Raw genomic sequence first — 22917 nt, 5'->3', positions numbered from 1 at the left:
TTTATTATTATTATTTTGTCTTTTAAGGGCTTCACCCATGGCTGTGGAAGTCCCAGGCTAGGGGTCTAATTGGAGCCATAGCCACTGGCCTATGCCACGGCCACAGCAAGGCCAGATCCAAGCCACATCTGTGACCTACACCCCAGCTTGCAGCAATGCTGGATCCTTAACTCACTGAGCAAGGCTAGGGATCACATCTGTACCCTCATGGATACTAGTCAGTTTTCCAAACTGCTGAGCCACAATGGAAACTTCCTAAAGTTCCCCCACTCTTACTGTGTTACTGTCAATTTCTTCTTTTTATGGCTCTTAGCATTTGCCTTATATATTGTGGTGCTCCTATGTTTTGTGTATATATATTTACAATTGCTATATCTTTTTCTTGTACTGAACCTTTGATCACTAGGTAGTGTCCTTCTTTGTCTCTTGTGACCTTCTTTATTTTATTTTAAAGTCTATTTTGTCTGATATCGCTATTGCTACTCCAGCCTTCTTTTGATTTCCATTTGCATTGAATATCTTCTTTCACACCCCCCCCCCCAACCTTCAGTTTGTATGTCTCCTTAGATCTGAGTTCAGTCTCTTGTAAACAGCATATATATATATATATATAGGTCTTGTTTTTGTATCCATTCATCCAGTCTGTGTCTTTTGGTTGGAACATTTAATCCATTTATATTTAGTGTAATTATGGATATGTATGTACTTATTGCCATTTTCTTAATTGTTTTGAATTTGTTATTTTAGGCCTTTTTTCTTCCCTTCATCTTCTTTTTTGTTTTTTTTTTTGTTTTGTTTTGTTTTTTGTCTATTTGTTTTGTTTTCTTTTTAGGGCAACACCTGCAGCATATGGAAGTTCCTGGGCTGGGGGTTGAATTGGGGCTGCAGCTGCTAGCCTATGCCACAGCAACATTGGATCTGAGCTGCATCTGCGACCTATACTGCTGCTTGTGCTGGATCCTTAACCCACTCAATGAGGCCAGGGATCAAACCCCCATCCTCATGGACACTATGTTAAGTTCTTTGCCCACTGAGCCACAACAGCAACTCCAGTGTTCTCTTCTCTTGTGATTTGCTGACTACTTTTAGTATTGTGATTTATTAACTATCTTTTGGTTTGATTTTTCTTGTGTATATGTATGTCTATTGTAGTTCTTTGGTTTACAGTTACCATTAGATTTTGTTATAGCAGTCTCTATATAGACACGGAATTTTTTTGGTTGCTGCTCTCTTAATTTGAAATGCATTTTCAGTGTTGTGCATATGTCCTCTCCTCTTCTCACTCTTGCTAGTTTTGAAATCATATTTGTCAGTGGGTGATTTCCTACTTTTATTTTTGCCTTTACTAGTAAGCTTTCTCATTTATAATTTTCTTGTTTCTAGTTATGGCCTTTTCTTTTCCACCTAGAGAAGTTCCTTTACCATTTGTTGTAGAGCTGGTTTGGTGGTACTGAACTCTTATCTTTTGCTTCTCTGAAAAGCTTTTGATTTCTCCATCAAATCTGAATGAGCACCTTGCTGTGTAACATACTCTTAATTGAAGTTTCCTCCTTTTCATCACCTTAAATATATCCTGCCACTCCCTCTGGCTTGCCAAGTTTCTGCTGAAAAACAAGCTGTTATCCTTATGGGGATTCCCCTGTGTGTTATTTGTTGCTTTTTAATATTTTTTCTTTGTATTTTAATTTGCCAGTTTAATTAGTATGTGTCTTGCTGTGTTTCTCCTTGGATTTATCCTGTATGGGATCCTCTGTGTTTCCTCAACTTGAGTGAGTGTTTCCTTTTGCATATTGAGAAAGTTTTCAGCTATATTCTCTTCAGATATTTTCTCTAGCCCTTTCTCACTTCTTCTTCTTGGACCCCCTGTTATGCAAACATTGGTGTGTTTAATGTTGTCCTAGAGGTAGACTTCTTAAAACCATGTATAAGTGTTATTTTGATAAAAATAGAAATTTAATAGAAAAATAAATCTCTTCACCTTGATATAACTGGCATTAGCATTGAATAAACACCATTGTGGATATCTTTCTGCATGTATACAGGTAGAAGAATGGATTGGTAGGATATAAGGTAGCTAAGGTGAATTAGAAATATATAGTTTTATAAAAATGGTTTTGAGAAAAGATAAATCCCAGTTACACTAAATCTCATTTTCTATCCCCTTCTGGAAGCTTAAAGAACTCAGCTGATGTCCTGTAGATAATGGAGAATGCAGGGACTATTCTGTGACTCACACCTGAAGAGGCAGGGTTGCAGAGCAAATAAATGGCAACAGGAGCCAGGGGTAGAGCCTATTCAGAGGGAGCTGAACTTGAGTTGTCTTGCTTGTTTCCTTGTCCAAGAGGCCCAGGAGCAGGAGGGCTGACAGAGCCAAGGACTAAGGAAGAGACATTGCCTGCATCAGAGTGCCACAGTTAGAGGGTTCCAGCAGGAAAGCTCTCTGAGGAATGTGCAAAAGTCTCCCACCTCCCCCACCACCACCATGAAAAGACTGTTGGCATTTGCACATCTGCCACCCTGAGGGGGAGCCAACACAGCACGTTACAACTGCTCTAGTTAAGTACGACTTTTTGCTCCCTTTCCCTTGTCCCCTGCGTCTCTGATGGAGCCAGAGGCAGCAAAGTGAGTCAGATGGAGACATAAGAAGCCAAGGACACCTTGGGAATGAGATCTTAGTTTTGTTATTGCACTGGACTTAAAAACCTCCAAAAGAAGATAATAGTTTTTGTTGGTAACTGTACATACCTGGAAAAGGTATGACATCTATCTAAGATACTCTAAAGGCAAGGAGGGAAATTTATCATAGAAAAGAACTTTTCTGTGATAACTCTGCTTTCTGGCTGCACTATGAATCCATATCATTTAACTATAAGTTATGTATAATTGTAAATACATGGTATATTCTTTTCTAATGTTCTATCATGCAAATGGCTTTTTAGTTTGATGTGTTCTTGAGATCTATCCTTGTTCAAACATATAAATGTAATTTTAAAATCTGTGTATATGCCATTGAATGAAAACATAATTTTCTCAGTCTTCTATTCATGGACATTTGAGATGTTTCCAATTTTTTTTGCTATTGCTAACAATGCTGTGAGGAACATCTTGTATACACACATCTTCTTGTGCAAACATGGAAGACTCTCTCTTAGGTACATAGCTGGCAGCGGCATTGCTAGGTCAAGGTTATGAAGGGCATTTTCAAATTTCCTGTGCAATGCAAAACTCCTTTTCACTTATCACTCTGTCAGGCTTAGAAGCTTGTGGACAATTACCACCCTCTGAGACTATCTGAGAGTGGTATGATTTTTTCCGTCAGAAATGTTAAGGACCATTGTAATTGTTACTTCGTATACTTCTTCCCACAGCCTGAGACCACTGAATTGGCATTGAGAATAGAATGCCATATGCAGGCCAGTTCACACTGTTAAAGGGTTTTTACCAGAGTTTACACCACCTCGTTGGGGATGAGTGAGGGCTGCAGGCCTCTAAACCATTGTATACAGTAACAAACATTATTTCTGATCATTAGTCCCAACGTTCCTATTCTTATTTCTCTTTTCCTAGAAGAGGGGAAATTTTTCTCTTCTCCATGATGAACTCAGCATTTTGATAACTCATCATTTTGCCTTTTGGAGAGGGAGGACAGGACCTCCTTAGTACCTTGCATTCATCTCCAGAATTTTTTTCAACTTGAAGACCACTGCAGGACGATTACAGCATCAAATTGTACCTGCTTGTTTAGTTGCTGCTGGTAAATCTCTTTTGCTGGTTATTACCTACCTCCTCATCCCCTTCCAACTTTGTGGGTATTAGTAAAGGACCTAATTTTTCACCTCTCCATATTGTTGATAAAAAAAATCAAATAACAATCAAGCTAAGATAACTTTATTCAAGCCAAACTGAAGACTATAACCCAGGAGACAGAAGCCCAGAAGCTCTGAAAACTGTTCTGCTGGTCAGGAGTTAGAGATGCAGTTTTTTATACATTCTTTTGGTGTGTGTGTGTGTCTCCTTAGGGCCTTAGCCGCAATATATGGAAGTTCCCAGCCTACACCACAGCCACAGCAACATGGGATCTGAGCTATGTCTGCAACCTACACCACAGTTCATGGCAACACTGGTCCTTAACCCACGGAGCAAGGATAGGGATCAAACCTGCAACCTCATGGATACTGGTCGGGTTCATCACTGCTGAGCCACAATGGGAATTCCTATACATTCTTTTTTTTTTCCATTTTTTTACGGTTTTATTGAAGTATAGTTGATTTTAAGTTTTTGTACATTCTTGAGATACAAAGTTTATTTTTCATATTGACAGGTTAGCATTGTTCATGAAGTTCATCAAAGATGTTTTTGTCAGATAAACATGTACAGAGTAAGCCTTTAGGTCAATGCCATTCTCTGTTTGGTGTGAAAAAGAAATATTAATCGTAAAAATTATAATACTGGCATCTGAAGATATGGAAACAACCTAAATGGCCATTGACAAATGAATGGATTAAGAAGATGTGGTATAGGAGTTCCCGTTGTGGCTCAGTGGTTAAGGAATCCGACTAGGAACCATGAAGTTGCGGGTTTGATCCCTGGCCTTGCTCAGTGGGTTAAGAAGCTGTGGTGTAGGTTACAGATGTGGCTCAGGTCCCAAGTTGCTGTGGCTCTGGTGTAGGCTGGTGGCTGCAGCTCCAATTCGACCCCTAGCCTGGGAAGCTCCATATGCCGTGGGAACAGCCCAAGAAATCATTAAAAAAAAAAAAGATGTGGTACAGGAGTTTCCGTGGTGGCTCAGTGGTAACAAACCCAACTGGGACATGTAAGGACATGGGTTCAATCCCTGGCCTTGCTCAGTGGGTTAAGGATCTGGTGGTGGTGTGAGCTGTGGTGTAGGTTGCAGTGCAGCTTGGATCTGGTGTTGCTGTGGCTTTGGTGTAGGCCGGCAGCTATAGCTCTGATTTGACCCCTAGCCTTTTCACGGCTGCACTTCCATATGCTGCAGGTGTTGCCCTAAAAAGACAAAAAAAAAAAAAAAAGAAAAAAGAAAAGATGTGGTACATATACACAATGGAGTACTACTCAGCCATAAAAAGAACAAAATAATGCCAGTTGCAGCCACATGGATGGAACTAGAGATTCTCATACTAAGTGAAGTAAGTCAGAAAGAGAAAGACAGATAACATATGATATCACTTACATGTTAAATCTAAAATATGGCTCAAATAAACCTATCTACAGAATAGAAATAGACCCACAGACATAGAGAACAGACTTGTGGTTGCTGAGGGAGAGGGAGTGGGATGGACTGGGAGTTGGGGGTTAGTAGTTACAAACTATTTTATTTATAATGGATAAGCAATGAGGTCCTGCTGTATTGGACCTATATCCAATCACTTGTGATAGAACATGATGGAAGATAATATGAGGAAAAAAATTATATAGATGTATGACTAGGTCACTGCTGTACAGCAGAAATTGACAGAACATTGTAAATCAACTGCACTTTAATAAAAAAAATTAAAAAAACCCCAAAATACAATAATGGCATCTAAAGAAAGGGTTTTTCTTTCAAAGCTTGATCCTCCTGCTTTGAACAGGTCTGGTTATTGCATAATGTGCATGCACACTGCACACTGTGAGAGGCCCATCACAAAAGGGGACATATTGGAGTATTGGTATGTGTTTTTCAATTCTGACTTGGTTGGATTGTTCTGCCACAGAGAAATTTATTATTTTTCCTCATCAGTCTTAACCTGGATTCCCTCTGCATTTTAAATATGTACCCAGACACTTGATAACTCCTTGTTTCTAACAATGTGTATGTAAAATGCTTCATCCACGAATGGAAACATTTGCGACACATAACAGAAGGCTCATTTCTGTCATGTAGGAGAACTAGTCTATCAAGAAATTCAAGAAACCAACGGAAAAGTATAAAAAAGAAAAAAGTTTTATACCTTGATTTGGGTGATGATTACTCAAATGTATACATTTTTCTTTTTTAAAATTTATTGAAGTATAGTTGATTTACAGTGTTGTGTTAATTTCTGCTGTACAGCACAGTGATTCAAATGTGCACACACATTCTTTGTCATATCTTTTTCCATTATAGGTTATCACAGACTACTGAATACAGTTCCCTGTGTTATACAGGAGGACCCTGTTGTTTATCCATTCTGCATATAATAGTTTGCATCTGCTAATCCCAAACTCCCACTACATCCCTCCCTCACCCCCTCTCCCCTTTGGCAACCATAGTTCTCTATGTCTATGAGTCTGTTTCTATTTTGTAGATAAGTTCATTTGTGCAATATTTGAGATTCCACATATAAGTGATATCATATGGTATTTGTCTTTCTAACTTCCCTTAGTATGAGAATCTCTAATTCCATCCATGTTGCTACAGATGGCTTTATTTCATTCTTTTAATGGCTGAGTAATATTCCATTGTATAGGGAGATCCCATTGTGGCTCCCCAGTTATGAACCCTACTAGTGTCCATGAGAATGTGGATACAATTCCTGGCCTTGCTCAGTGGGTTAAGGATTCAGCATTGCCTGCGTGCTGTGGTGTAGGTTGCAGAATTGGCTCAGATCCTGAGTGGCTGTGGCACAGGCCAGCAGCTGTAGCTCCAATTCAAACACTAGTCTGGGAACTTCCATATGCTGCAGGTGCAACCCTAAAAAGCAAAAACAAACAAAAACAAAAAATCTATTGTATATATATACACCATATTTTCTTTATCCATTGATCTGTTAATGTACATTTAAGGTGTTTCCATGTCTTAGCTACCATGAATAATCCTGCTGTGAATATAGGGGTGCAAGTATCTCTTTGGATTATAGCTTTCTCCAGGTATATGCTTAGGGTTGGGTTGCTGGATCACATGGTAGCTCTGATTTTAGTTTTTTGAGGAACCTCCATACTCCATACTGTATGGAGGAACCTCCATTCAGCTAATTGGTGTATTTGGCTGCACCAATTTACATTCCTACCAGCAGTGTAGGAGGCTTTGCTATTCTTCACACCCTCTCCAGCATTTATTATTTGTAGACTTTCTGATGATGGCCGTTCTGACTGATGTGAGGTGGTACCTCATTGTAGTCTTTTTTTTTTTGCTATTTCTTGGGCCGCTCCCACGGCACATGGAGGTTCCCAGGCTAGGGGTCCAATCGGAGCTGCAGCCACCGGCCTACGCCAGAGCCACAGCAACTCGGGATCCGAGCCGCGTCTGCAACCTACACCACAGCTCACGGCAACGCCAGATCGTTAACCCACTGAGGAAGGGCAGGGACCCAACCCGCAACCTCACGGTTCCTAGTCGGATTCGTTAACCACTGTGCCACGACGGGAATTCCTCATTGTAGTCTTGATTTGCATTTCTCTAGTAATTAGCAGTGTGGAGCATCTTTTCATGTGCTTCTTGGCCATCTGTATGTCTTCTTTGGGGAAATACCTGTTTAGGTCTTCTATTAATTTTTTTAGTTGGGTTGGTTGTGGGTTTGTTTTGTTGAGCTGTATCTGCTGTTTGTATATTTTGGAAATTAAGCCTTTGTTAATTGCATCATTAGCAAATATTCTCTCCCAGTCCATAAATTTCCTTTTCATTTTGTTTATGGTTTCCCTTGCTTTGCAAAAGCTTGTAAATTTGTAAATACCATGTTTACTTCTGCTTTTATTTTTATTGCCTTGGGATACAGACCTTAGAAAACATTGGTACAATTTTTTTTTGTCTTTTTGCCATTTCTAGGGCCGCTCCCTCGGCATATGGAGATTCCCAGGCTAGGGGTCTAATCGGAGCCATAGCCAATGGGCCTACGCCAGAGCCACAGCAACTCGGCATCCGAGCCGTGTCTGCAACCTACACCACAGCTCACGGCAACATTGGATCCTTAACCCACTGGGCAAGGCCAGGGATTGAACCCGCAACCTCATGGTTTCTAGTTGGATTCATTAACTGTGGGGAGCCACGACAGGAACTCCAGAAGACACTGGTACAAGTTATGTCAGAGAATGTTTTGCCTGTGTTCTCTTCTGGGAGTTTTATGGTGTCATGTCTTATATTTAAGTCTTAAAGCCATTTTGAGCTATTTTTGTGTATGGAGTGAGGTTGTGTTTTAACCTCTTTGATTTGCATGTGGCTGTCCAACTTTCCCAACAACACTTGCTGAAGAGACTGTCTTTTCTCCATTGTATATTTTTGCCTCCTTTGTCAAAGATTAATTGTCTGTAGGTGTGTGGCCTTGTTTCTGGCCTCTCTATTCTATTCTTTTGATCCATATACCTGTTTTTGTGCCAATAATAATCTGGGATTTTTTTTGGCCACTCCCACAGTATGCTGAAGTTCCAGGATGAGGGATCAAACCTATGCTACAGCAGTGGCAATGTCAAATCTTTAACCTGCAGAGCTACCAGGAAATCCAATACCATGCTGTTTTGATTACTGTAGCTTTGTAGTATTATCTGAAGTCTGGGAGGGTTATCCACTCCTGCATTGTACTTTTTCCTCAGGATTGCTTTGGCAATTCTGGGTCTTTTATGGCTCCATATAAATTTTAAGACTATTTATTCTAGTGCTGTGAAAATTTTGATAATATAGATTGCAGTAAATCTATAAATTGCTTTGGGTAGTATGAACATTTTAACAATATTGGTTCTTGCAATCCAATAACATGAGATATCCATTTCTTTGAATCATCTTCAGTTTCCTTTATTAACATTTTATAGTTCTCAGCATATAAGTCTTTTACCTCCTTTGGTTTATACCTAAGTATTTTTTTATGTGATTTTAAAAGGGATTGTTTGTTTACATTCCCTTTCTGATATTTCATTGTTAGTGTAAATAAATGCAACAAATTTCTCTCTGTTAATCTTATATCCTGCTACTTTGTTGAATTCATTTATCAGTTCTGGTAGGTTTTTTTTTTTTGTCTTTTTGTCTTTTTGTTGTTGTTGTTGCTGTTGTTGCTATTTCTTGGGCCGCTCCCGCGGCATATGGAGGTTCCCAGGCTAGGGGTCCAATCGGAGCTGCAGCCACCGGCCTACGCCAGAGCCACAGCAACGCAGGATCCGAGCCGCGTCTGCAACCTACACCACAGCTCACGGCAATGCCGGATCGTTAACCCACTGAGCAAGAGCAGGGACCGAACCCGCAACCTCTTGGTTCCTAGTCGGATTCGTTAACCACTGCGCCATGACGGGAATTCCCCATTTTTCTTTTCCAGGATATCTTTGGCTATTCTGGGTCTTTTGTGCTTCCAAACAAATTTTAAAATATTTTGTTCTAGTTCTGTGAAAAATGTCCTTGGTAATTTGACAGGGATTGCATTGAATCTGTAGATTGCCTTGGGTAGTATAGTCATTTTGATAATATTGACTCTTCCAATAATCCAAGAGCATGGTATGTCTTTGCATCTGTTTGTGTCATCTTTGATTTCTTTCATCAGCATCTTATAGTTTTCAGAGTTCAGGTCTTTTGTCTGGGTAGGTTTACTCCTAGGAAATAACACATGAAAAGATGTTCAATATCACTCATCATTAGAGAAATGCAAATCAAAACCACTCTGAGGTACCACCTTATACCAGCCAGAATGGCCATCATCAGAAAGTCTACAAACAATAAGTGCTGCAGAGGGTGTGGAGAAAAAGGAACCCTGCTACACTGTTGGTGGGATTGTAAATTGGGACAACCACTCTGGAAAACAGTATGGAGATTTCTCAGAAAACTAAAAATAGAACTACCATTTGATCCAGCAATCCAACTTCTGGGCATCTATCCAGAGAAAACCATGGCTCAAAAAGACACATGTACTCCGATGTTCATTGCAGCACTATTTGCAATAACCAAGACATGGCTACTAAATGTCCATCAACAGAGGAGTGGATCAAGAAGATGTGGTACATAGACACAATGGAATATCACTCAGCCATTAAAAGGAACAGAATAATGGCATTTTTAGCAACATGGATGGACTTAGAAATTATCATGCTAAGTGAAGTCAGTCAGACAATGAGACACCAACATCAAATGCTATCACTGACATGTGGAATCTGAAAAAAGGACACAATGAACTTCTTTGCAGAAGAGGTACTGACTCACAGACTTGGAAAACTTATGGTTTCCAAAGGAGACAAGTCGGGGGGTGGGGGGACGCGCTGGGGGTTTGGGACGGAAATGCTATAAAATTGGGTTGTGATGATCATTGATCATTGTACAACTGTAAATGTAATAAATTCAATAAAAATAAGAAATTCCAAGCCTAAATAAATAAATAAACATCAGTTTTCTTCCTTCCAGCTAACGGAAGGTACAAAAACAGAGTCCTAGGCATTTTGAGGAATAGCAAGTAATAAAGTAATAATATAATAGTACAGTCTCTCTATGTGCATTGTTTCACTTTAATCCTCGATAAAATTTTGTTTTGTTTTTTATTTTTATTTGGATTTTTTTTTGGCGGAATTTATTCCCAGGCCTTATGTTTTTGTTGAGTTTCTTCTGGGATATCTTTTTCTTCTGTCTAGCCTTCTCTTCTGGCTTAGGAACAGTCTGCTCTTTTTCAGTAAGTATCATCTCAATGTGGCAGGGAGAGCTCACGTAAGGGTTGATCCAACTGTAAGCTCTGTAAGTCCTGCACTGCATCTTGGGGGCTTGTTCACCTGGATGTGCTCAATGACCAGAGAATCTACCTCTAAGCCCTTAAGTTCAGCATTACGCTCTCCATTTTTGAGCATGTGCAATAAAAATTCAGCCCTCTTTTTGGGCTTCCCAAGCCTGTGTCCAGCCCCTCTGTTTGGTCTGGGCACACCTACTAGTTCTACCATTGTAATGACAGAATGGCACACATTTCTTCTCTAAAGTTACACCCTTCAGATACTTGGTGGATTTTTGGGTATGCATACCCCTAATGGCCTGGGCAGGTTCACAAGTGTTCTTAAAGTGAACATGAAGATTTGAACCTCTTTTTTTTTTCTTTTTCTTTTTAGGTCCACATATGTGGTATATGGAAGTTTCTAGGCTTGGGGTCTAATCACAGCTGCAGCTGCCAGCCTATGCCACAGCAATGCCAGATCCGAGCCGCCTGTGCAACCTACACCACAGCTCACATCAACACTGGATCCTTAACCCACTGAGCAGGGCCAGGGATCGAATTGGCACCCTCCTGGATACTAGTCAGGTTCATTACCACTGAGCCACAATAGGAAATCGAAGATTTGACCCTCTTGATTTGCATGATTTTGTGGGGTTTTCTGGGTCAAGTGAATAGCGAACCATTTTTTAGAGGTCTCCTCAGGCCGCTTACCTGAAAAGAAAAATGATTTTTTAAAGAAGTTGTTATTGGAGTTCCTGTCATGGCTCAGTGGTTAACTAACCCAACTAGCATCCATGGGGATGCGGGTTCAATCCCTGGCCTCACTCAGTGGGTTGAGGATCTGGCATTGCCATGAGCTGTGGTGTGGGTCACAAACTCGACTCAGATCCTGTGTTGCTGTGGTGTAGGCCTTCGGCTATAGCTTCAAGTGGACTCCTAGCCTGGGAACCTCCATGTGCTGTGGGTGTGGCCCTAAAAGACAAAAGACAAAAAAAAAAGGGGTTGTTATTCATTTATAGTAGTTATTGACTCTCTGCTATGTGCTGAGCACTGAGAATCTAGGAGTGAGCAAGTCGGGCAGAGTGGCTGTTTCTAGGAAACTTGATTTGTCTATTCTATAAATGAAGAAACCAAGAGAACTCAAGTAAATTGCCCAAGGATACACAATGATTGTGTGGCAAAGTCATTGCTTTTAAACTAAGTTCTGTATAACCTCAGAGTTTTCTTTCTCTTTTTTTTTCTTTCTTTTTTTTTTTTTTTCTTAGGGCTGCACATGAATGTTCCCAGGCTAGGGATCAGATTAGAGCCACAGCCACAGCCACAGCAATGCAGGGCCCAAGCCAAGTCTGTAAGCTACACCACAGCTTATGGCAACGCTGAATCCTTAATCCACTGAGGCCAGGGATTGAACACACGTCCTCATGGATACTAGTCGGGTTTGTTAGTGCTGAGCCATGATGGGAACTCCTGCATTTTTTTTAACTGAATATTGTACATCTTGAAATCATAATCACTTTTTCTCAGTTTTATTGAGATATAATTGGAGTTCCCATTGTGGCTCAGCAGGTTACAAACCTAACTAGCATCCATGAGCATGCCGGGTCAATCCCTGGCCTCACTCAGTAGTGGGTTAGGGATCCAGCATTGCCATTGGCTATAGTGAAGATCACAGATGCCGCTTGGATCCTGAATTGCTGTGGCTATGGTGTAGTCTGGCAGCTGCAGCTTCAATTCAACCCCTATCCTGAGAACTTCCATATGCCACAGGCGCAGCCCTTAAAAAAAAGAGAGAGAGGAGTTCCCGTCGTGGCGCAGTGGTTAATGAATCCGACTAGGAACCATGAGGTTGCAGGTTCAGTCCCTGCCCTTGCTCAGTGGGTTAAGGATCCAGTGTTGCCGTGAGCTGTGGTGTAGGTCGCAGACGTGGCTTGGATCCCGAGTTGCTGTGGCTCTGGCGTAGGCCAGTGGCTACAGCTCCGATTCGACCCCTAGCCTGGGAACCTCCATATGCCATGGAAGCGGCCCAAAGAAATAGCGAAAAGACAAAAAAAAAAAAAAAAGAGAGAGAGATAATTGACATACATCACTGTGCAAGTTTAGGGTGTCCAACATAATGAAATGGTGACCCCAGTAGGTTTAGTGAGCATACATCATCTCACATAGATATAACATTAAAGAAGTAGAGGTTTCTTTCCTCGTGATGAGAACTCTTAGGATTTACTCTCTTATCAACTTCTTTTTATAGAGTATAGCAGTATCAGTTATCTTTATCAAGTTGTATATTGTATTCCTAGTACTTTTTTATCTTAGAACCAGAAGTTTGTACCTTTTGACTGCCTTTATCTCATTCCCCCACTCTCTAGCCCCTGCCTCTGGTAGCCCCAAATATGATCTCTTTTTCTATGAGTTCGTTTTTGAAGTATAATTGACCTACAGCACTATGCTAGTTCCTGATACACTAAATAGTGATTCAGTGTTTCTAGATGTTTCAAAATGATCATGACAGTAGGTCTGGCTGTCACCTGTCATCATACAAAGACATCATGTAGTTATTGACCATGTTCACCACACTGTACATTTCACTCCTGTGACTCATTAATTTTGTAACTAAAGATTTTGCCTCTTAATCTTCCTCACCTATTTCAGTCTTCCTCCAAACTCCTCCACTCTGGCAGCCACCTTTTTGTTCTCCGTATCAATGAGTCTGCTTCTATTTGGTTATGTTTGTTCATTTGTTTAGGTTTTCAGATCCCACATATAAGTGAAATTATACCATATCTGTCTTTTTCTGTCCAATTTATTTCACTTAGCATTATGCCCTCTAGATCTATCCATGTTACTGCAAATGGCATGATTTTGTTCTTTTTATGGCTGAGTAGTACTCAGAGCTTGTAATCTTTTTTTTTTTTTTTTTGTCTTTTTGCCATTTCTTGGGCCACTCCTGCGGCATATGGAGGTTCCCAGGCTAGGGGTCGAATTGGAGCTGTAGCTGCTGGCCTACGCCACAGCCACAGCAACTCGGGATCCGAGCCGCGTCTGCAACCTACACCACAACTCATGGCAATGCCGGATCCTTAACCCACTGAGCAAGGCCAGGGATCGAACCCGCAACCTCATGGTTCCTAGTCGGATTCGTTAACCACTGAGCCACGACGGGAACTCCCAGAGCTTGTATTCTTAAACATTCTGGTAAAGCAGTGGTATTTGCTAAATACTCCATCTGTTCCTCCATGTGTTAGAGAGTCCTTGCAGTTAGTCAGGGCCATGGGCCAGTTCTGGCCAGTGAATCATGAGATATGACATACATCACTTATCAGGCTGAGGTGGTAAAAAGTTCTCAGTGATTCTCCAGTTGCTCCTTTTAAGACGGTGACTGAGAATACTTGTGTTTCAGATGCAGCTGTCAGAAAATGGTAGAGCTTTGGTTGTCAAAAATGCAGACTGACAGTCTGGAAAAGAGCTACTACCAACCCACTGTAGAATAGGTGGCATGAATAAACAATAGTCTTTTGTTGTGTTTGGGAATACAATGGATTGATGAGCTTAGGGAGAAAATGAGAACTCATTCCCATGTTACTTGTAGGAATAGAAGATGGCCCAGTATCTTTGGTGATCAACCTAACAATCACCTACCAAAAGTTTAAGAGCATGAGCCGTTTGATCTAAAAGTTTTATTTCTAGGTATTTATCCTGCAGATAAATCTTCTGGTTGTCCATAAAAGTAGATAGATAGATGAAAGATAGATTCCCAGTAAGGATAATATGCAGCAGCAAAACAGTAGAACTAAGATGTTCCTTAGAAAGGAACTGATTAAAAAGGCATGGCCTAGGAGTTCCTGGTGGCCTAGTGGTTAAGGATCTGGCATCGTCACTGCTGTGGCTTGGGTCAGTGCCATGGCATAATTCAGTCCCTGGCCCGCGAACTTCTACATGCCACAAGCATGCCCAAAAATCCTATATATAGTGTAGGATCCTTTAAAAATCCTTTAGAAGATATATAATATATATGCTTTTTAAAGAATAATTTATTTGTATAGATGTGGATTATTCAAGATCTATAGTTAAGTGAACAGAGCAAGATACTGTGGTGTCCATTGTGCATTTTTATTTTACAGATTTATTGAGGTAAAATAAATGTATACTATACTGCACAATTTAAAGTATATAACCTGATGAATCTGACATACGTCTAAGTTATGAAACCATCTCCACGATCACATTTCCATCATCCCCAAAAGTTTCTTCAGAGCCCCTGGCAATCCTTCTCTTCCACTACTACCACCCCCATGCATCCTCTAATTCTTCCACCCTATCCCCAAACAGCCAGTGATTTTTTTTCTGTCGTTATCAATTAGTTGGCATTTTTTCAGAATTTTATTTAAATGGGGTCAGTCATTCTTTTTAAACTAAGTAGAAGTCCATTGTATAGCTATAATACATTGTTAGAGTTATTTCCACCTAGGAGTTACTACAAATAAAACTTCCAAGAACCTCTGAATACAAGCCTTTGTGTGGTGACATGTTTTCATTTCTCTTAGGTAGACCTAGGAGTCACATTGTGGGTGTTTATTTAACTTGTAAAGAAATTGACAAACTGTTTGCCAAAGTAATAGTAACATTTTATGTTCCCAGCAGCATGGAAAGTTCCAGTTGCTCAACACCTCACCCTCACATGGTATAGTCAGTCTTTTACATTTCAGCCATTTTTGGTGAACATGTGGAGAGATCTCGCTGTGATGTTCATTTGCATTTTCCTGGTGACTAATGATGTTGAGCATCTTTTCATGTGCTTATTCACCAGTTCTGCGTCTTTTTTTGTGAAGAATCTCTTCATGTCTTTTGTCCATTAAGAAAATTGGATTGTCTTACTATTATTGAGCTATAGGAGCTCTTCATATCCAAAGTCTTTTATCAAATAAATGATTGGCAAAGGTTTACTTCCAATCTGTGGTCTGCCTTTTTGTTTTTTTAAATACTATTTTTTGAAAAACAAAACTTCCAAATGTTGATAAAGTCCAATTGATTAACTTTTCCTTCTGTGTCAGGCTTCCTATATTCTATCTCCTTTGCCTGCCTCAAGGTTTTTCTCCTTTGCATTTTTCCCTAGAACTTGTAGGATTTTATATTTTGCAAGTATGTCTATGATCCATTTTGAATTCATTTTTGTCTGTGGTATGAAGCAAGGATCACTGTTCATTTTTTTCCTTGTGTGGATATCCAGCACCATTTGTCAGGAAGACCTGTCTTTGCCCAGTTGAATTACCTTAGCACCTTTGTCAAAAATAAGTTGTCTGTATATGGGGATAAGTTTATATCTGAACTCTAATCTGTATATCTGCCTTTTTGCTTGTCTTAACTCCTACAGGTAGGTCTTGAAATCAGGTTGGGCAATGGCTCCAACTTTCTTCTTCTTGTTATTCTTATTGTTCTAAGTCTCCTTCTCCTCCTCCTTTACTATGTATGGTTCCTGGAAATATTGCAGTACCAAATCAAGGAGTCAGGTCAACACATAGATAGAAGCTCTTGTTCTATCTCCTTGCCCACAAAACACATTTAATATCTCACCCTGGGTGGAGGACATATCAGATATCAAACTAATAATAGCAGATACTACACTTGAACTTAGTCAAAAGGCCAAGAAGAGACTCTTTTAAAAAATGGTTTCTCATAGTTACTGTTGTGGCTCAGCGAGTTAAGAACCCAACATAGTGTCCATGAGGATGCCAGTCAATCCCTGGCCTTGCAGTTAAGGATGCAGTGTTGCTGCAAGCTGCAGTGTAGGTCACAGATGTGGCTTGGATCTGGCGTGGCTATGGCTTGTGGCATAGGCTGGGAGCTGCAGCTCCAATTCCATTCCTAGCACAGAAACTTCCATATGACACAGGTGTGGCTGTAAAAAGAAGAAAAAATAAATATTGCTTCTCTAGGTGCTCTATATTTCCTTTTTTTATTATTATTATTATCAGCTTGTCAATTTCTGCCGAAAGGCTACCAGAATTTTTTTTTTCTTTTGTCTTTTTGCCATTTCTTGGGCTGCTCCCGCAGCATATGGAGGTTCCCAGGCTAGGGGTCAAATCGGAGCTGTAGCCACCAGCCTGTACCACAGCCACAGCAATGTGGGATCCGAGCCATGTCTGTGACCTACACCACAGCTCACAGCAACACCAGATCCTTAACCCACTGAGCAAGGGCAGGGATCGAACCTGCAACCTCATGGTTCCTAGTCGGATTCGTTAACCACCGCGCCACGACGGGAACTCCAGAATTTTTTTTTTTAAACCATTAAACAGGCTTTATTTGCAAAGCTAAAGCTTCAGGGGAGGAATAGCTGGGGCCTCTCTGGATAAGGCTGTCTTTGTGAATCAGGGGCCAAGATTCAGGTCTTCCAAGTCCTTTTCCTCTGCCCTGAAGCCTGAGAAGTTGATGGGCTGGCAGGCCAGGCTGTGCAGGTGGTCCGTGTGTGCTGAAGTTTGGGACAGCTACCAACAGCACTGTCTGGTCCTCAGGGCCTGGGATGATTTTGGAGCCAAAGCTAGGGGGGCGTTGCCGCAAAAGTGGATGTGGGGGTACTCCAAAAAGATGAACCAGTCAGTTTTATAGAAAAGGTAATAATCTAGGGTTGGGGGACTGACGTGATGAACTTGCAGGGCCCACTCCAGGATCTCCAAGCATTCCTCCATGCCCTTCCAACAGCAGATGTCACTCGCATTCTGTCCCGATGTCCCCAGGAATCTGACTCCACCAATAGTATAACTCCACTGTTACAGTAATTGGTGACCAGCTGTGGTGTGGAATAGGCAGTGGCCAGTGGGAATGTGCAGGGGCTGCTGGAGAAGTGTGTAGTCAGTTGGGTCAGATTCACCTGGGATCACATTTATGGGCCCAGAGGCACTCCACTGCTGCAGGATCTCATCCAGCATCTTGATGGCCTCCACTCTGGCTGCCTGGGTTTTCTTGGTTAGGTGCTTGGCCTTATTGATGGAATCTTTGCTCTGCATGTTGTGGCTCAGGAGGTTCCTGGTGAGGATGACCAGGGAGATGTGAGCAGCACTGCTCCCCTTCTTCCCCAGGCTGCCTCATCACCACATCCACCAGCAGCTGGGTGCCCAGCAGGCTCTCACCCCTGTCTCCACCGAGGCCCAGGCCAGACACTAGCAGCACAAACTTTTTTGTGTCAAGGAGGCGTGTAGGCTTCTGAGGGGCGAGGCCTGCAAAGCAGTGTCCTCCATCAGGAACTGCCTGTCACCTCCTGCCTAGCCCAGCATGTCCAGGACCATCCCTGTGCCCAGCTTTGGCACATCAGTGGTGACTTCTAGTTTGCTATGTTGCAATTCCTCTTCCACGATCAGTCTGGGAGGATGTATTTGCTCCAGGGAGGCTGGGGGAACAGATTGTGCTCTACACTGACCTCCCTCTGGGTGGAGGGCTGGAGCGGCATGGCCTTGAAGAGGGTCCCCACCATACAGCACTTCTCCTCAGGCTGCAGCTCACATAGTTTCTTTATTAGGATTCCACTGCCCCAGTGCTGCTGGGCCCACCTTACCAGGAAGGGCTCCATCTGGACAAGACAAGTGGTATAAATGTGGGCATAAGGCTGGCTAAAGCTTGTGCACCCCTAGTCGGAAGGGCTGCAAGGAGAGAGTGGAAATCAGCACAGTCAGAGGTGCTGTTGCTGGCTGAGGCTGAGAACAGCAGAGTGTGAGCCTCTGCACAGTCTGTTTAGAAAATATGGCCATGCTCTTTGTGTTTGCACCTTTGTGGCCAGGCCAAGGAGGAGGAGGCAGACTCTCACCACACACTGGGGCCCGCCCACCCCATGTACTATGTTTCTTGAGGTTGTGCTGACAGTGTGGGGACAATTGACATCTTAACAATATGGAGTCTTCCAATACGTAAACATGGTATAATATTAATTGAAGTCTCTTTATTTCTCTCAGCAACATTTTGTAGCTTTCAGCATTGAAATTTTGGACATCTTTTGTTAATTTTTTCCCCTGAGTATTCTGTGTATTTTGGTGCTATTGTAAATGTTTTGTTCTTTTTTCTTTTTAAGCAGTTGTTTGCTGCTAGTCACTAAGAAAGCCACCTGCTTTTAGTATCTCAATCTTAGTATCTTGTGACTTTGATAAATTCACTTATTCTAGAAGTTGTGTTTTAGACTCTCTAGGACTTTCTATGTAATCATAAACTCTACAAATAAGGACAATTTTATTTCTTTCTGATCATATTCTTTTTCTTGCCTTACTGCACTGGCTAGGGTCTCCAGTACAGTGTGGAATAAGTGGTGAAAATGGGCATCATTTCCTTGTTCCGCATCTTATGAGTCTTTCATCCTTCATAAAGTATGGATGTTAGCTATAGGTTTTTCATATATGCCCTTTTATCTGTCTGAGGAAGTTCCCTACTATTCCTAGTTTTCTGAGAGGATATGAATCATGAAAGGATGTGAATCTCTCCAGAAGCTTTTCTGCATCTATGGCACAATCATGTGGGTTCTTTCCTTTATTCTATTATATGATGAATTATCCTGATTGATTTTTTTTCTTTTTTAAGGCCACACCTGCAGCCTATGGGAGTTCCAAGGCTAGGGGTTAAATCAGAACTGCAGCTGCCATCCTACACCACAGCCACAGCAATATGGGATCTGAGCCGCATCTGCGACCTACGGCAATGCTGGATCCTTAACCCGCTGGAGTGACGCCAGGGATTGAACCTGCATGCTCATGGGTACTAGTCGGGTTCATAACCTGCAGAGCCACAACGGGAACTCCCTGATTGATTGAAAGTATACAATTCAGTGGTTTTTAATATACGCACAGAGTTGTGCTACCATCACCCCATGTGATTTTTAGAACATTTCGATCGCTGCAAATAGAAATCCCATACCTGTTAGCCATCAATTTCCATACACTCTTCACCTAGCCTCTAGCAGTCACAAATCTACTGTCTCTATAGATTTGCCTATTCTGAGTGTTTCATGTGAATGGAGTGTTCCATACATGGTCTTTTGTGAATGCCTTTTTTTCACTTAGCCTAGGGTTTTCAAGGTACATCCATATTATAGCATGTATCAAAATTTCATTCTTTCTTATAGCTGAAGAATATTCCGTTGTATGTATACACCTTATTTTGTTTATCCATTCATCTCTTGATGGACTAAAGGTTCTTTCCACCTTTTGACTCTTGTGAATAACACAGCAGTGAACATTGTATACAAGGACTGGATTTGCTGGATCTTATCATGATTCTATGTTTAACTTTCTGAAGAACCACCAAACTTTTCTACAGCAGCTGTGTCATTTTATACTCCTGTTAGCTTCCAGTTTCTCCACTTCCTTAGCAACATTTCTTATTTTCCTTTTCAAAAATAACCATAATTTTAAAGTATGAAGTGGTAGTTCATGGTGGTTTTGATGCATTTCAAATGACTAAAGATAGTGAGCATCTTTTCATGTGATTATTAGCCGTTTGTATATCTTCTCTGGGGAAATATCTATTCAAGATCTTTGACCATTTTTAATTGGGTTTTAGTTTTTTTTAATACATTCTGGATATTAATCTGTTAATAGATACATGATTTACAAATATTTCTCTTCTGTTATGTCAGTTTCCTTTTATTCTCTTAATACTGTGCTTTGATGCACAAAAGCTTTTGTTTTTTTATAAAGTAAAATTTATCAATTTTTTGTTTCCTGTGCTTTTTTGGTGTCATGTGCAAGAAGTCATTGCCAAATCCAATGTTATGAAAATTTTCCCTATGTTTTCTTTTAAGAGGTTCATAGTTTTAGCTCTTAAGTTTAGTTATTTAGTTTATTTTTAGTTAATTTTTGTATATGATGGAAGGTCAAGGTCTAACTAGTACTTTTTTTTTTTTCTGCATGTGATTATATAGTTTTCCCAGTACTATTTATTGAAAATACTTCTTTCCTCATTGAATAGTCTGGGGCAACATTATTCAAAAAGCGTTTGACCAGGGAATTCCCTGATGGTCTAGTGGTTAGGATTTAGTGGTTTCACTGCTTCAGCCTGGATTCAATACCTGTTCTGGAACCTGAAATCCCACATCAAGATACTGGGCAAAAAAAAAATCAGTTGACCAAATACATAAGGATTTATTTTGGGGCTCTCTATTCCATTGGCCCATGTGTCTACCCTTATGACAATACTATATTGTTGTGATTACTTTAGCTTTCTAGTTAGTATGCTTTGACATAAAGAACTATGAACCTACCAAATTTGTTCCTTTTTTTCAATATTGTTTTGGCTACTTGGGTAACCTTGAGAGTCCATATGAATTTTTTCTCATTTCTCAAAGTTTTATTGAAGTATAGTTGATTTACAATGTTGTGCCATTTTCTGCTGTAGAGCAAAGTGACCCAATCATTCATATATATATTCCTTTTCTTATATTATTCATATATATATATTCCTTATATATTATATCATTCATATATATATATATATATATATATACACACACACATATATATTCCATTTCTTATATTATCTTCCATTGTGATCTATCCTAAGAGACTGGATATAGTTCCCTGTGCTATAGTGTAGGACCTCATTGCTTATCCATTCTAAATGTAATAATAGTTTGCATCTGCTAACCCACAAATCCCAGGCCATCTGCTCCCTCCCCCCACCCCCTTGGCAACCATAGGTCTGTTCTCTATGTCTATGAGTTTGTTTCTGTTTTGTAGATAGGTTAATTTGGCCATATTTTATTTATTTTATTTTTAAAATATTTTTATTTTTTCTTTTATAGTTGATTTACACTGTTCTGTCAATTTCTGCTGTATAGCAAAGTAACCCAGTCATACACATATACATATACACACACATATGTGTATACATTATTTTTCTCACATTATTTTCCATCATGTTCCATCACAAGTGAGTAGATATACTTCCCTGTACTATACAGCAGGATCTCATTGCTTATCCACACCAAATGCAATAATTTGCATCTACTAATCCCAAACTCCCAGTCCAGCCCACTCCCTTCCCCTTGGCAACCACAAGTCTGTTCTCCAAGTCCATGAGTTTGTTTCTTTTCAGTAGGTAGGTTCATTTGTGCCATATATTAGATTCCAGATATAAGTGATATCATTTGGTATTTGTCTTTCTCTTTCTGACTTACTTCACTCAGTAGGAGAGTCTCTAGTTCCATCCATGTTGCTTAAAATGGCATTTTTTTGTTTTGTTTTGTCTTTTTGCTATTTCTTGGGCCGCTCCCGCGGCACGTGGAGGTTCCCAGGCTAGGGGTCCAATCGGAGCTGCAGCCACTGTCCTACGCCAGAGCCACAGCAACGCAGGATCCGAGCCACTTCTGCAACCTACACCACAGCTCACGGCAACGCAGGATCGTTAACCCACTGAGCAAGGGCAGGGATCGAACCCGCAACCTCGTGGTTCCTAGTCGGATTCGTTAACCACTGCACCACAACGGGAACTCCTAAAATGGCATTATTTTATTCTTTGTTATGGCTGAGTAGATGTTCCATTGGGTATGTGTACCACATCTTCTTAATCCATTCGTCTCTCAATGGACATTTAGGTTGTTTCCATGTCTTGGCTATTGTGAGTAGTGCTACTATGAACATGGGGGTGCACGTATCCTTTTCAATGAAAGTTTTGTCCAGATATATGCCTAGGAGTGGGATTGCTGGGTCATGTGGTGGTTTTTTATTTAGTTTTCTGAGGTACCTGCATGCTGTTTTCCACAGGTTGTACGAATTTACATTCCCACCAACAGTGAAGGAGGGTACCGTTTTCTCCATACTCTCTGCAGCATTTGTTATTTGTTGACTTATTAATGATGGCCATTCTGACTGGTGTGAGGTGATACCTCATAGTAGTTTTGATTTGCATTTCTCTAATAACTAGGGATGTTGAGCATTTTTTCATGGGCCTATTGGCCATCTGTACATCTTCTTTAGAGAAATGTCTATTTAGGTATTCTGCCCATTATTTGGTTGGGTTGTTAGTTTTTTAGCTTTTGAGTTGAATAAGTTATTTGAATATTTTAGAGATTAAGCCCTTGTCAGTTGCATTGTTTGAAACTATTTTCTCCCTTTCTGTTGTCTTTTGAGGTTTTTTAATGATTTCCTTTGCTGTGCAAAAACTTGTAAGTTTAAGTCCTATTTGTTTATTTTTGTTTTTATTTCCATTGCCTTGGGAGACTGACCTGAGAAAACATTTCTAAGGTTGCTATCAGAGAATGTTTTGCCTACGTTCTCTTCTAGGAGTTTTATGGTGTCTTGTCTTATGTTTAGCTCTTTAAGCCATTTTGAGTTTATTTTTGTGCATAGTATGAGGGTGTGTTCTA

The 22917-nt window shown here is 40.6% G+C and overlaps 1 non-coding gene and 2 pseudogenes across 1 annotated transcript; all 3 read right to left on the bottom strand.

The window, feature by feature from the left end:
- Nucleotides 1–10454: 10454 nt before the first annotated feature.
- On the bottom strand, nt 10455–11280 carry LOC125111010 (60S ribosomal protein L17-like; annotated as a pseudogene).
- Nucleotides 11281–16038: 4758 nt separating this feature from the next.
- Nucleotides 16039–16229, bottom strand: LOC125114582 (U2 spliceosomal RNA). Its single transcript, XR_007131852.1, has one exon. It is a non-coding gene; the product is annotated as a U2 spliceosomal RNA (small nuclear RNA).
- A 716-nt stretch (nt 16230–16945) lies between these two features.
- On the bottom strand, nt 16946–18319 carry LOC125111004 (DNA polymerase delta subunit 2-like; annotated as a pseudogene).
- Nucleotides 18320–22917: the final 4598 nt, after the last annotated feature.

This window comes from Phacochoerus africanus, chromosome 1 (assembly GCF_016906955.1).
Source record: "Phacochoerus africanus isolate WHEZ1 chromosome 1, ROS_Pafr_v1, whole genome shotgun sequence".
NCBI lineage: Eukaryota > Metazoa > Chordata > Mammalia > Artiodactyla > Suidae > Phacochoerus > Phacochoerus africanus.
This window is presented reverse-complemented; position numbering and strand designations above follow the sequence as displayed.